At 51.2% G+C, this 10,974-nt stretch overlaps 1 long non-coding RNA gene across 1 annotated transcript; it reads right to left on the bottom strand.

The window, feature by feature from the left end:
• Positions 1-1,506: 1,506 nt before the first annotated feature.
• Positions 1,507-7,433, bottom strand: LOC140713493 (uncharacterized). The gene is made up of 3 exons (XR_012095583.1): positions 5,735-7,433; positions 4,562-5,285; positions 1,507-2,878 (listed from the first exon to the last, which is right to left on the bottom strand). It is a non-coding gene; the product is annotated as an uncharacterized lncRNA (long non-coding RNA).
• Positions 7,434-10,974: the final 3,541 nt, after the last annotated feature.

The raw sequence follows: 10,974 nt of genomic DNA, 5'->3' as shown, positions 1-10,974 counted from the left end.
CCTCCTGCACAGCTCTTTCAAACTCACTGGGTCTAGACCAGAACATTCCCCCTCAAGGAGGGAAGAAAATATTTCATCTGAGAGCTTCCCATCCAAATCAAGTGTGTTGACACCCTGCTTGTCCTGTTTAATTTGCCAGAGCTTTACCACAACATTTATTTGTTAAATAAAGTTGCTGCTCTCTGATGTTAGCCCAAGTCCGCTGCTGTTGGCCAGGCACTCTGCTAGGCACTTCGTCTGCATTATGTCTCATAGTAGTCCAGTGAAATCATATTTGTGGATGAGAAAGTGGGAACATAAGGAGGTAAAATAAAGCAGCTAGTCAGTGCTGGAGGGGTAAACTGAACTCAGATAAGAGTAAGTTAAAACCCCTTGTTCTTTGCAGGATATTGGCCTTCAATAAATTTATTGACTCAACAAGTATCTACTAAAGATAGCTTTATGCTAAGCACTGTTGAAGGCTACTCCAGATGCTTAGGATGAATCAGTTGACAAAACACACGCTGGTCCCTAGCCTTGGGGAGCTTATATTCTACCAGGAGGAGACAAATAATAAATATAATAAATGAGTAAATTATGTTACATATTAGAAAGTGAAAAGTGCTATGGAAAATACAGGTGCAAGGCAGGGGTGATCAGAAATACTGGGGGGAAGGGAAAGTTGCAATATGAAACAACATGAAACAGAGTGGTCAGGAAGTCCTCATGGAGAAGGTGACATTTAAGTAGTGGATTAGGAGTCCAGCAACCTGCATTCCTTCACCAACTCCAGCTTGATTTCTCAGTGTACTTGAAAAATGACTTCAGCCAGGCATGGTTGTTCATACCTGTAATCCTAGCACTTTGGAAGGCCAAGGCAGGTGGAACACTTGAAGCAAGAATTTCAAGATCAGCCTGGCCAACATGGTGAAACCCTGTGTCTACTGAAAATACAAAAATTAGCCAGGTGTGGTGATGTGTGCCTGTGGTCCTAGCTACTCAGGAGGCTGAGACAGAGATCACTTGAACCCAGGAGATGGAGATTTCAGTGAGCAGAGGTCGCACTCCAGCCCGGCTAACAGTGAGACCCTGTCAAAAAAAAAAAAAAAAAAGAAAGAAAGAAAGAAAGAAAAGAAGAAAGAAAGGAAGGAAGGAAGGAAAAATGACCTCTCCTGGGCCTCAGTTTCCCCACCTGTCAAATGTAGGTGTTGGTCAAGATCTCTGGCTCCTCTCCAGTTCCCTGGAGTTTTTCTGTGCCTGAAGAGAAGGCTTCATGCAGTGTGGGGCCATGGATTTACTCACCAACTTATTTTTCCTACAGGATTTAGCCCGATTTCCTGGCATCCCCCTCTCCCCAACTAACCTCTCAACTTGGTCTGAGTCACTTCTGCAGGAAGGCTGTTGGGTTGAGCTGAGCTCAGAAGAGCGCTGGAAGAAACCTGGGTCACACAGTCCCACTACCCCCCACCCCAGGATGGGAGCTCCTTCTGAGATGTGGGGAGCACGGTCATGGTGGGCATACACAGCCCCAACTGGAAGGTCCCTTAAAGACCCCTGTTTCACTAATTGGGCAGCTGAGACTAAGAGAGGGGAAGGGACTAGTCCAGGGTCTCACAGAAGTCACTGAAAATATCTGACTTTAAAAAAATAAATAAATAACCGTTTTATTGAGGCATAACTAGCACATATTAAGCCACACATATAGTGTACAATTTCATGTATTTTGATGCACATATACACCCACTCAACCATCTCCACAGTCAAGATACTTCACATTCCCATCAGCTTCCAAATTTTCTCCTGATCTTTTTTCTCCCCCTTATTCCACACTCCAAGCCCCTCAGATCTATTTTCTATCACTATCATTTAGTTTCTGCGTATATTTTAAAATAGAGCTGACAGGACTGGCTGATAGATTGGGTGTACATTTTGAAAGACAAGGGTCTAGAATGACTCTAAGAGTTTGGCCTGAGTAACCAAAAGCTGGAGCTGTCATCATTTGAGTTAAGGGGGGAAGGAACCTCAAGTAGCTCCCCACGTGGAAAAGGCATTGGTGGCAGCTGCCAGAACAGCCTGGAGCTGCAGAGACAGCCTGTGCTGGAGAACAGAGATGGAATTGAAAGTCAGGGCTAAGCCAGGTGTGGTAGCTCATGCCTGTAATCCCAGCACTTTGGGAGGCCGAGGTGGGTGGATCACTTGAGCCCAGCAGTTCGAGACCAGCCTGCGATGTAAAGACATAGCGAGAGCCTGTCTTTACAAAAAATAAAAACATTATATGGGTCTGGTGGTGTGTGCCTGTGGTCTCAGCTACTTGAGAGGCTGAGGCAGGTGGAATGCTTGAGCCCAGGAGGTGGAGGCGGCAGTAAGTCATGATCGGTCCACTGCCCTCCAGCCTGGGGAACAGAGTGAAACCCTGAATCCAAAAGGAAAGCCAGGACCTGAGGGAGGTCTCCAAGGATCAAGGAGACACAGAGACCTGGAGACAGAGCCTGGCCTCTCATACTTGTGGACCATCTCTCTAGAAAAATGCACTCTTGTCCACAACTCTGCCCCCCAAAAGGAGTCACAGAGTCCCTGATCCCGGGAAAGGAGCCCTTCCAGGGCAGAGCTGTGTCGTTCCATCTTAATGTTTCCGGTGCCCGCACAGTGCCTGGCCCCGGTAACAGCTTGTACATGCGTATCGAACCACGTGGCTGGGAGGACTAAAGGGAAACTTTTCCCTTCAACAGTTAGGAACCCTCTTCTGCTTTCTTCCCAGAAGGCACACCAGAGGCCTGAGTCACATGAATAGGATTTGCAGTCCTTTACCATCAGCTGAAGGGCAATTTCCGTCTGTAATGACCACTCCCAGGACTGGGACAGTTTCCCTTTCCCCAGCTCTCACCTCTGGCCTGTGATTCTGCAGAGAAGGAAAAAGCAAAATGACGTTTGATTCAGTAACACCTTTCAAGAACTTTCCCTCAGCTGACCACTCAATAACCTTGCCAGTTAGCTCTTACCATCCCCACTTCACAGATGAGGAAAGGGGGGCTCCAGAGAGAAGACAGGAGCAGGTTTGAACCCACCACCTCTGACACCACTGCAGCCTCCCTGCAAGGAGGAAGTGCTGGTGAAGAAGGGGCAGCACCCTTGGTGGCATTGTACAAAGGCTTCAGGGACTCTGCCCCTCGTTTGAGGGTCCCCTCGCTGGGCACTGCCCCTAGACAGGTCTCTTTTCACCCCTGCAAACATATATAAGACATGGTGTCCCAGGTGGACGACCACCTCTCTGACCCACCTACGCGGCACCCCATCCTGGCCTGTTCTCTCATGTGAGTCCCACATCGACCAGGCCCCAAACTGCCTCCTCCCACCCCAGCTGTGTGCAGGACCTCATGGAAATACCTTCTGAGGACCCCAATCGTGCTAAAACATTCCATCATCTCTGCTTCCCCAGTTAGCGCGGGTGGGCACTCGCACTGTGTCTGGCTGGCACACAGGCAGCAGGCACTGTCCCAGCCCTCCTGCAGCCAGAGTGAGTCAACGGATCACTCCCAAGAGAGTTGCGGTGGCCATGAGGAGTGCTGCAGAGAAGTCCAGGGCATGGGACAGAGGGACCAGCCCTCCAGGGGGTTCATAGAGGCATCCCAGGGATTGAGGGGAGAGCTGGGGCTGAGGGATGAAGAGAGAACGGTCCAGGCAGAGGAGAGAGGGGACAGAAGCATAAGGGGAGGAGAGGCATGTGTGCCTGAGGGGAGACCAGGAAGACCGGAGAAGATGTCTGGAGGGAAAGCAGAACAGGAATCTGTGAGCCTTGGACACCAGCAGAGAAGCCATCCCAGTGGCTGGGCCTAGGCTCTGGGAACAGGCCGTGGTCTGGGGTCTGGCAGCGGCCTTGTTGTGTGTTGGCAGAAGTCCAGGCTGGGTGGCCAAGGGCAGGCCCCAAGAGCTTTGCCCGTCAGAGGGGAGGCTGCTGGTGTCACCGCCCAGTTTATCTCACAGTTTATCTGTGGAGAAGAATTTCTGCCTTGGTCAAAAACTCTCAGTGGACTGTGGCCTGGGCCTTTGGTCTGCCGAGAGTTTTTGACCGAGGCGGAAAGGCTGAGCCCTGGAATGTGCTGACCTCTGACTCCTGCAAGGCTCAGGAGCTGAAGCTCATTCTTTCCAGTGCCAAAGCCCTGCTGAAGATGAGGGTGGGCAAGGCCCAGAGCCAGGCAGGGCTGCTCAGAAGCATCCACTTCCCTTAGGATGGTTCCCACAAAGGCCTGGACTCTCCCCAGAGCCTCCCCCCTCCTCCTTGGCATCCTTTCCTGATAACGAGAGGAAGGCCTCTGAGGCCAGGGTCAGCTATAAGCACACAGCCAGGAAAGTGCCAGCTCACTGCTTCCTGGGCAGAGCCCTGCCAAGAGTCCTGGAAGCTGGAGCCTTTCAGGAAACTTTGCCGTTGGTTTTGGAAACCTGTCCCACCACCGCATAGGAGCAGGGCACACACGGCCTGCATTGGGAGGGAAGTCCCAGTAGCTAAAGGGAGCGGGGTCTTGGGGGAAAGTTGCCAGGCAGGGCCCCGGGTGTGGGGAGGGCACCAGCCTCAGAGAGACCTCACCCTTGAGCACCATTCGCCCTCAAGCCTCTGGGGCCTCGTCTGTAAGATGAAAACCACAGCAGCTCTGCCGACGCCCATGGAGAGGTTTGAGACAGTAGAAGGAACTAAGGTGCTTTCCAACTGTGAAGGGAGGCTCCCCTAGTCCCGTTATCCTGGGGAGAGACACTGAGGTCAGCCAGGAGCCACAGGCATCCATGTGAAGCAGAGAATGGGTGAGCTGGGGTCCTCCTTGCCTGGGGCCCTCGGGGACCCACAGTGCCAGGAGTCAGGCGAGGTCTGATGGAGACTTCCTCCGCACCAGTGCCCTTGATTCTGAAACCCAGCGCCTGGGATTCTTCTCCACAGATAAACTGTGAGCGCTGAATGCTCCTGTCACGCCAGGACTTGGGCTTGCCTTTGGGCTGGTGGTTCTTAGCTGGGTCAGTTGAGCGTCTTCTGCAGGGGGAGGGGATGGACACACGCGCATTCCGGGAGTTCAGACTCTCTCCAGGGTGAGGGAGGCACAGGGAGCCTGGCTGCAGAGCCCTGGGAGGTCAGTGTGTGGGTGTGAGGACACAATTGAGAACAAGTCCCAGGCGGTTCCCATTGCTCTCTGCACTCCGTTCTGGGTCTGCCTCCGTGGACTCTTCCCTGTGGTCAGTGAGTTCTCAAGGGTGTGGGTGTGGGTGTGCTTCCTCCTCCTTAGAGCTCAGAGTGTGGGTCACAGAGCAGGCTGTCTGTGCAGCTGTTAGGAAGATGAACAGAACACACTCACGAGGAACTCTCAACTCAAGCCTCTTTGTCTCTAGCACCTAGCTCAGCATCTGCCACATGGCGAGTGCTCAATCAATACCTGCTAGCTATTTGCTCCCCCAATAAACCCTGCTCCACAGACTGTCTACTACTACTGGACATTTCCCAAACATGCCTCTTGTTTTCCAGCCCTGGTCTTTCTGACTGGGGCAAGTCCCTCTTCCAATGAACATTTGGAGTGTCCTTCATGAGCCTCCTTTTCTGGGCTGACTTCTCTGACCTGTCTAACTCAGACTCAACACCAGCCCCAGTCAAAGACCCCCAAGGACATTCCTCAGTCTTACTGACAACTTCCTGAATCTCAGTGCTCACTCACGCCCCCCAACCCCAGCCTTTTCCTTAGCCCTCACCCTAGTCTCAGCACCTAACTAGGGTACATACCAGCAAATGATGTCCAGCAGTTTGCAGAGACGCATAAGTGCCCTCTCTGACATGCAGGGGTACACATTGTCAGTGCACACATGCACATGCTCGCTGCTTTTCAGGAGACACCAGGCTGGCTAATAGAGGTGAGAGGCGCTTGACACGTCACCTCCGTCCATGGGAAAGTAAGTGGTGGTTTTAGAAGAGCACAGAGCTGGCTCCAGGAAGCCTAGGCAGGTAACCTTGGAAAAATCACCTCCCTGAGCCTCAGTTCCCCCGTCTGTAAAATGAAGGTGTGGGACCAGGTGATCTCTAAGGTCTCTCTTGGCACCAGAGGTCTGACACAGGGACACTGGGTAATCGCATCATAAGAATGAGACTCCCCAGGCCGGGAGCGGTGGCTCACATCTGTAATCCCAGAACTTTGGGAGGGCTAGGCAGGTGGATCACCTGAAATCAGGAGTTCGAGACCAGCCTGGCTAACATGGTGAAACTCCATCTTTACTAAAATATACAAAATTAGCTGGGCGTGGTGGCACATGCCTGTAATCCCAGCTACTTGGGAGGCTGAGGCAGGAGAATCGCTTGCCTGAGAGGTAGAGGTGGCAGTGAGCCAAGATTGGGCCATTGTACTCCAGGCTGGGCAACTGAGTAAAACTTCATCTCAAAAAGAAAAGAAGAAAAATAAAGAAAAGAATGGGATTCCTCAGAGTGACTGTGTGGGGAAGGGGAGGAAAGGTGAAAGGCGGCCAGCAGTATCTCTGCACTCCATGCTCCCTGGGCCCTTTCATCACCTTAGTTCCGGGCCAGGCACCTGCAGAGAACCACCCCAGCAGCTGAAGAGACAGCCAGCAGATAGCCAGGCCCCTGTCAGGGCTTTACCTTGTTTTACTGTGTCTATCATAGATCCCCTGGGGTGTGGTGAGTAGGGGCCTGTGGTCAGCTGTCCCACTGCATTTCAGGCAGATTTCCTGAGGAGCAAGCCCTGGAGTCGGCTTCCGGTTTCAGAGAAGAGAGAACAAATGGATTTCAGTGAAGGGCTGCTCTTTTGAGAACATTAAAGCCAGCTGTTGTTTCTGCAGCCTGCAGACTGCCCCCTTCCCCTGGCAGCTGCTCCCCTGAGGGGGCCAGCACCCCTCACCCTGTCCTTAGAAGCCGGGTCTCAGAATGGCCCTCTCAGTTCCAACCAGCAACACTTCCGGCTGGGATTCTCCATCTTGGACTTGCTCCCGGGAATTTCTGGAAGCATCCAATGGTGCAAACAGATTGTTTTCATTATGATTATTCTGGGTTTAACCTACTGGCCTTGCGTCACCAAGATTATGGGCTCTTTCTTAGCACTGCATGGGGCCAGGGACCTTTCTTTTCTTCTGCTCACCACCTGAATTAGTCTTTATTTTCCTCAATCCAACCCTGGTCCCTGTCTTGAGAGGCCTCCAGCCTTCCACACCCTCTCCTTGCCTCCTCCAGGTTATATCTGAGGAAGCTGAAAGGCCTGGGGACGGCAGAGAGGCCTCCAAGGCCCTGCCCTCCTGCCCCAACCTGTGACCCTGATGAAATCCTCTCTCTTTCTCTCCAAGACTCCTCCCAAAGGGCTTCCAGGGGCTCTGCCAACATTCACTTTGAATGTTTTTTACTATGAAGATTTTCCTATTCAAAATTTTAATAAAAACAACACACCCACACAAATGTGTTACGTATACATTTTCGTATATTGAAAACTACCAACACATTAACTTGGGCCACTGCATTAATTTTTTTTTTGAGCAGAATTTAGAATAAAACTCCTATTTAATTAGAGGTGGTCCTGGGAATATCAGGATAGCTGATTAAAAATAAAACTAGAGGCTGGGCGCAGTGGCTCATGCCCGTAATCCCAGCACTTTGGGAGGCTGAGGCAAGTGGATCATGAAGTCAGGAGCTCGAGACCAGCTTGGCCAACATGGTGAAACTCCGTCTCTACTAAAAATACAAAAAATTAGCCGGATGTGGTGGCAGGCGCCTGTAATCACAGCTACTCGGGAGGCTGAGGCAGGAGAATCGCTTGAACCTGGAAGGTGGAGGTTGCAGTGAGCTGAGATGGTGCCAGTGCACTCCAGCCTGGGCGACAGTGTGAGACTGCATCTCAAAAATTATAATAATAATAATAAAATAAAAATAAAACTAGGCCAGGAGCAGTAACTCAAGCCTGTAATCCCAGCACTTTGGGAGGCCGAGGCAGGTGAATCACCTGAGGTTAGGAGTTCGAAACCAACCTGACCGACATGGTGAAACCTCATCTCTACTAAAACTACAAAAATTAGCTGTAATCCCAGCTACTTGGGAGGCTGAGATGGGAGAATTGCTTGAACCTGAGAGGCAGAGGTTGCATTGGGAGGCTGAGACAGGAGAATTGCTTGAACCTGAGAGGCAGAGGTGGCAGTGAGCTGAGATCGTACCACTGCACTCCAGCCTGAGCTACAGAGTGAGACTCCATCTCAAAAAAATAAAAAAATAAAAAATAAAAATAAAAACATCTTACCAATTGTAAGTACTTCACCGTGCAAAACAGGATTTCTTGATATTGCACAATGGAGGTAGATGGCAGTGGTTCTCAAGGGGGCAATTTTGTTCCCACACCCCCACCCTCAGGGACATTTGACAGTGTCTGGAGATGTCTTTTTGGTTTTCACAGCTGAAGTTGTTACTTATTGCATGAGGTGGGTAGAAACCGGGGATGCTGCTACACATCCTTCAGGGCACAGAGCAGCCCCATGACAGAGAATTATCTGGCCCCAGTAGTAACAGTGCCAAGGCTGAGCACCCTGATATATGGGAAGGCACCGGATGCCTGGGTTAGCATGAGACTCTTCATCAAAATGGCCTTATTGTCCTCACCAATTACCTTAATAAGTCAGGGTGACAAATGGCAGCAAATAAAGGTATGTAATAAAACACTGTTTATATGGGATTCTAGGTAAGATTCCTTTAAAAAAAAATCGGTAACAGAGAAAGCGTGACTGGCTGAGCTGGTTGCTATTCAAAACGCTCCTGACAGCCTGAACCCCCGTGTGTCCACTCAGCCCCTCCCTCAGCTGCAGGACAGACACAGCCCCTCAGGGTGAGCCCTCCCCATGGACAGGGGAAGTGGGTTTCTCCTATCACTAGAGTGTGTACTGCACATGGGCAGAGGTTTTGGTCTACTCGGTGCCTGGTCCAAAGCAGGCGCTCATTAAATACTCACTGAATGGAAACGAAACTTATTCCAAATGCATCAAGGGCCTGGAGGTTCTCCCTCCATTTGAAGGGTGGGAAGGGGGTTGGGCTGTCCTAGGAAGCTCTCTCCTCTGCCACCCTGCTGCTCTTGGCCCAGCTGGGCATGTCAGCTGTGCACGGGAGACTTGCTGCTTCACAGGAACTTCTTGACATCACAAGCACCTTGCCTTCTCCAAGTCCTCTGGTCAGGGAGGGTCAGCATGGACACCTCCAGGAGTAGGCCTTGAGGCTTTCCATTCATCTTTGAAGGCTCCTCCCAGAATCCCATGCACTGTGAAAATCCACTCCACACCTCAAGAGCCTCAGTCTGGTAGGCTTGGGGCTGGTACTCAGGGGCACATTAATCCACAGCGTCTAAAGATAAGCAATAAAAATTTCTAAGGTGCCTTCCCTTTCTAGGACACAGAACAGTGCCCTGGAAAGTCATGGACAGAATCTACCTGTTACTTTTGGAGCCTTCTAGGGTGACCATCTTGACACAGCTGCCATGGTGACCATGCAGTGGCCTCTTTCCCCCAGTGTGCCAAGCCCCTGCTAAGCACCGCTAGCACAACAGTCAATGTGCTCATGGCTCAGCCCACTGAAGTTCACAATTAACCATTGTAGGGAAGAGTAGTAGAGTTCTAAGCCCCCAAAGGCAAGTATCCCAGCCCTGAAATGTTAGCTTCTGGCAAAATTTGCTTCTTTATTCTTGATCATCCAGGAACTGCTACTGGAATGGTGGCAACTGTTAGAGTGGTGGGCTTAGCACATGGTCTTTACTCTGCTAGACCATGAGCTCTCTGAGGGCAAACTGTCCCATTGATCCCTGAACTCCAAGAGGGACCCTGTGAGTGTGTGCGGAACGTCCTTGTACTGTGGTGCCAGGATGGTGGGTGCCCTAACAGGCGCTGGCACTCCCCTACCCTGGTCAAGGGTGGCTGTCACCATGAAAGTGTACATGTTGGGCCACTCAGCTTTCCACCCTGGCCCCATCAGTCACAGACCTCAGAAACAGCTCTAATCTCTCCAAGCCTATGTTTCCTCAACTATTGTATCACCTACCTCCTTTATCAGCCATGAGGATTACACTGGATCATCTGTGTGAAATGCTTAGAACAGTGCCAGGCACATAGTAAGTCCTCCGCAAATGCTAGACACCACCAGCATTGCATTCCTGCCAAGTCCAGCAGCCTTCAGGTCAGCATTGGCCACAGAAGGATACCTGTTTGTCCCCCAGTTAGGAGGCCCTTTTATTCCTTTGAGTCCAGAGCCCCAACATGGTCTCCTAACGGAGGAGCGTGGAAGTACCCCACCATGGGAGAGGGCTGGTGCTGCTGAGTGGCCAGAACAAAGCCTCAAGCCACAGTGTCCTGAGACTCAGAGACTGGAAGATCCGCCATCTTCCCACACTGACAGGTCCCCCTTCTTCCTCACAGGTCATGCCTGGGACCATGGAGCTGCTGGAGGCTCAGCCCTGACCTCTGACTTAGGAGAGGAACCACTCCTCAGTTGTCACCGCTGCTATTCAGCTTGCAGAGTTTTTGGGGGAGGGAAGAGGGGATGTCCCTGCCAGGACATCCAAGAGGAAAGGGTGCTGTTTACATTTCAGCAGGCCCTATTGTTTCAAAGGACACAGTGCTTCCCCATGGTGGAAATATGGACGTTTCCCACAACAATGGCAGGATTGGCTCAGAACTCATGTCTTGCAGTTGAGGCTAGGCTAGCTGGGCAGTGTGTCTATAACAAAACTCCTCACCAAATTTGCCATCTAGCAGAGTCTAAAAATTTCCTTCCAGTATCAAATGTGAGAATTTTGGTCCAAATATGGTAACTGAGCTTATTCACTTCCAGGGGCGCTCCTGCAGGTCAAAAACAGGCTTCATCAAGCTGTTGGAGTCAGAGGAGTAGCCGAGAGGGCCCTCCTCCCCTTCAGGGGACTCCGAAGAGAGCCACACCACTAGGTGGAGCCTAGAAGGAAGAAGACCAAGACTGGGTTTTCTTCAAGCTTGTGTCTTTCCCCA

Source organism: Chlorocebus sabaeus, chromosome 15, assembly GCF_047675955.1.
Source record: "Chlorocebus sabaeus isolate Y175 chromosome 15, mChlSab1.0.hap1, whole genome shotgun sequence".
Taxonomy (NCBI): Eukaryota; Metazoa; Chordata; class Mammalia; order Primates; family Cercopithecidae; genus Chlorocebus; species Chlorocebus sabaeus.
Note: the sequence above shows the minus strand (reverse complement) of the source record. Positions and strands in the feature narration are given on the sequence as shown.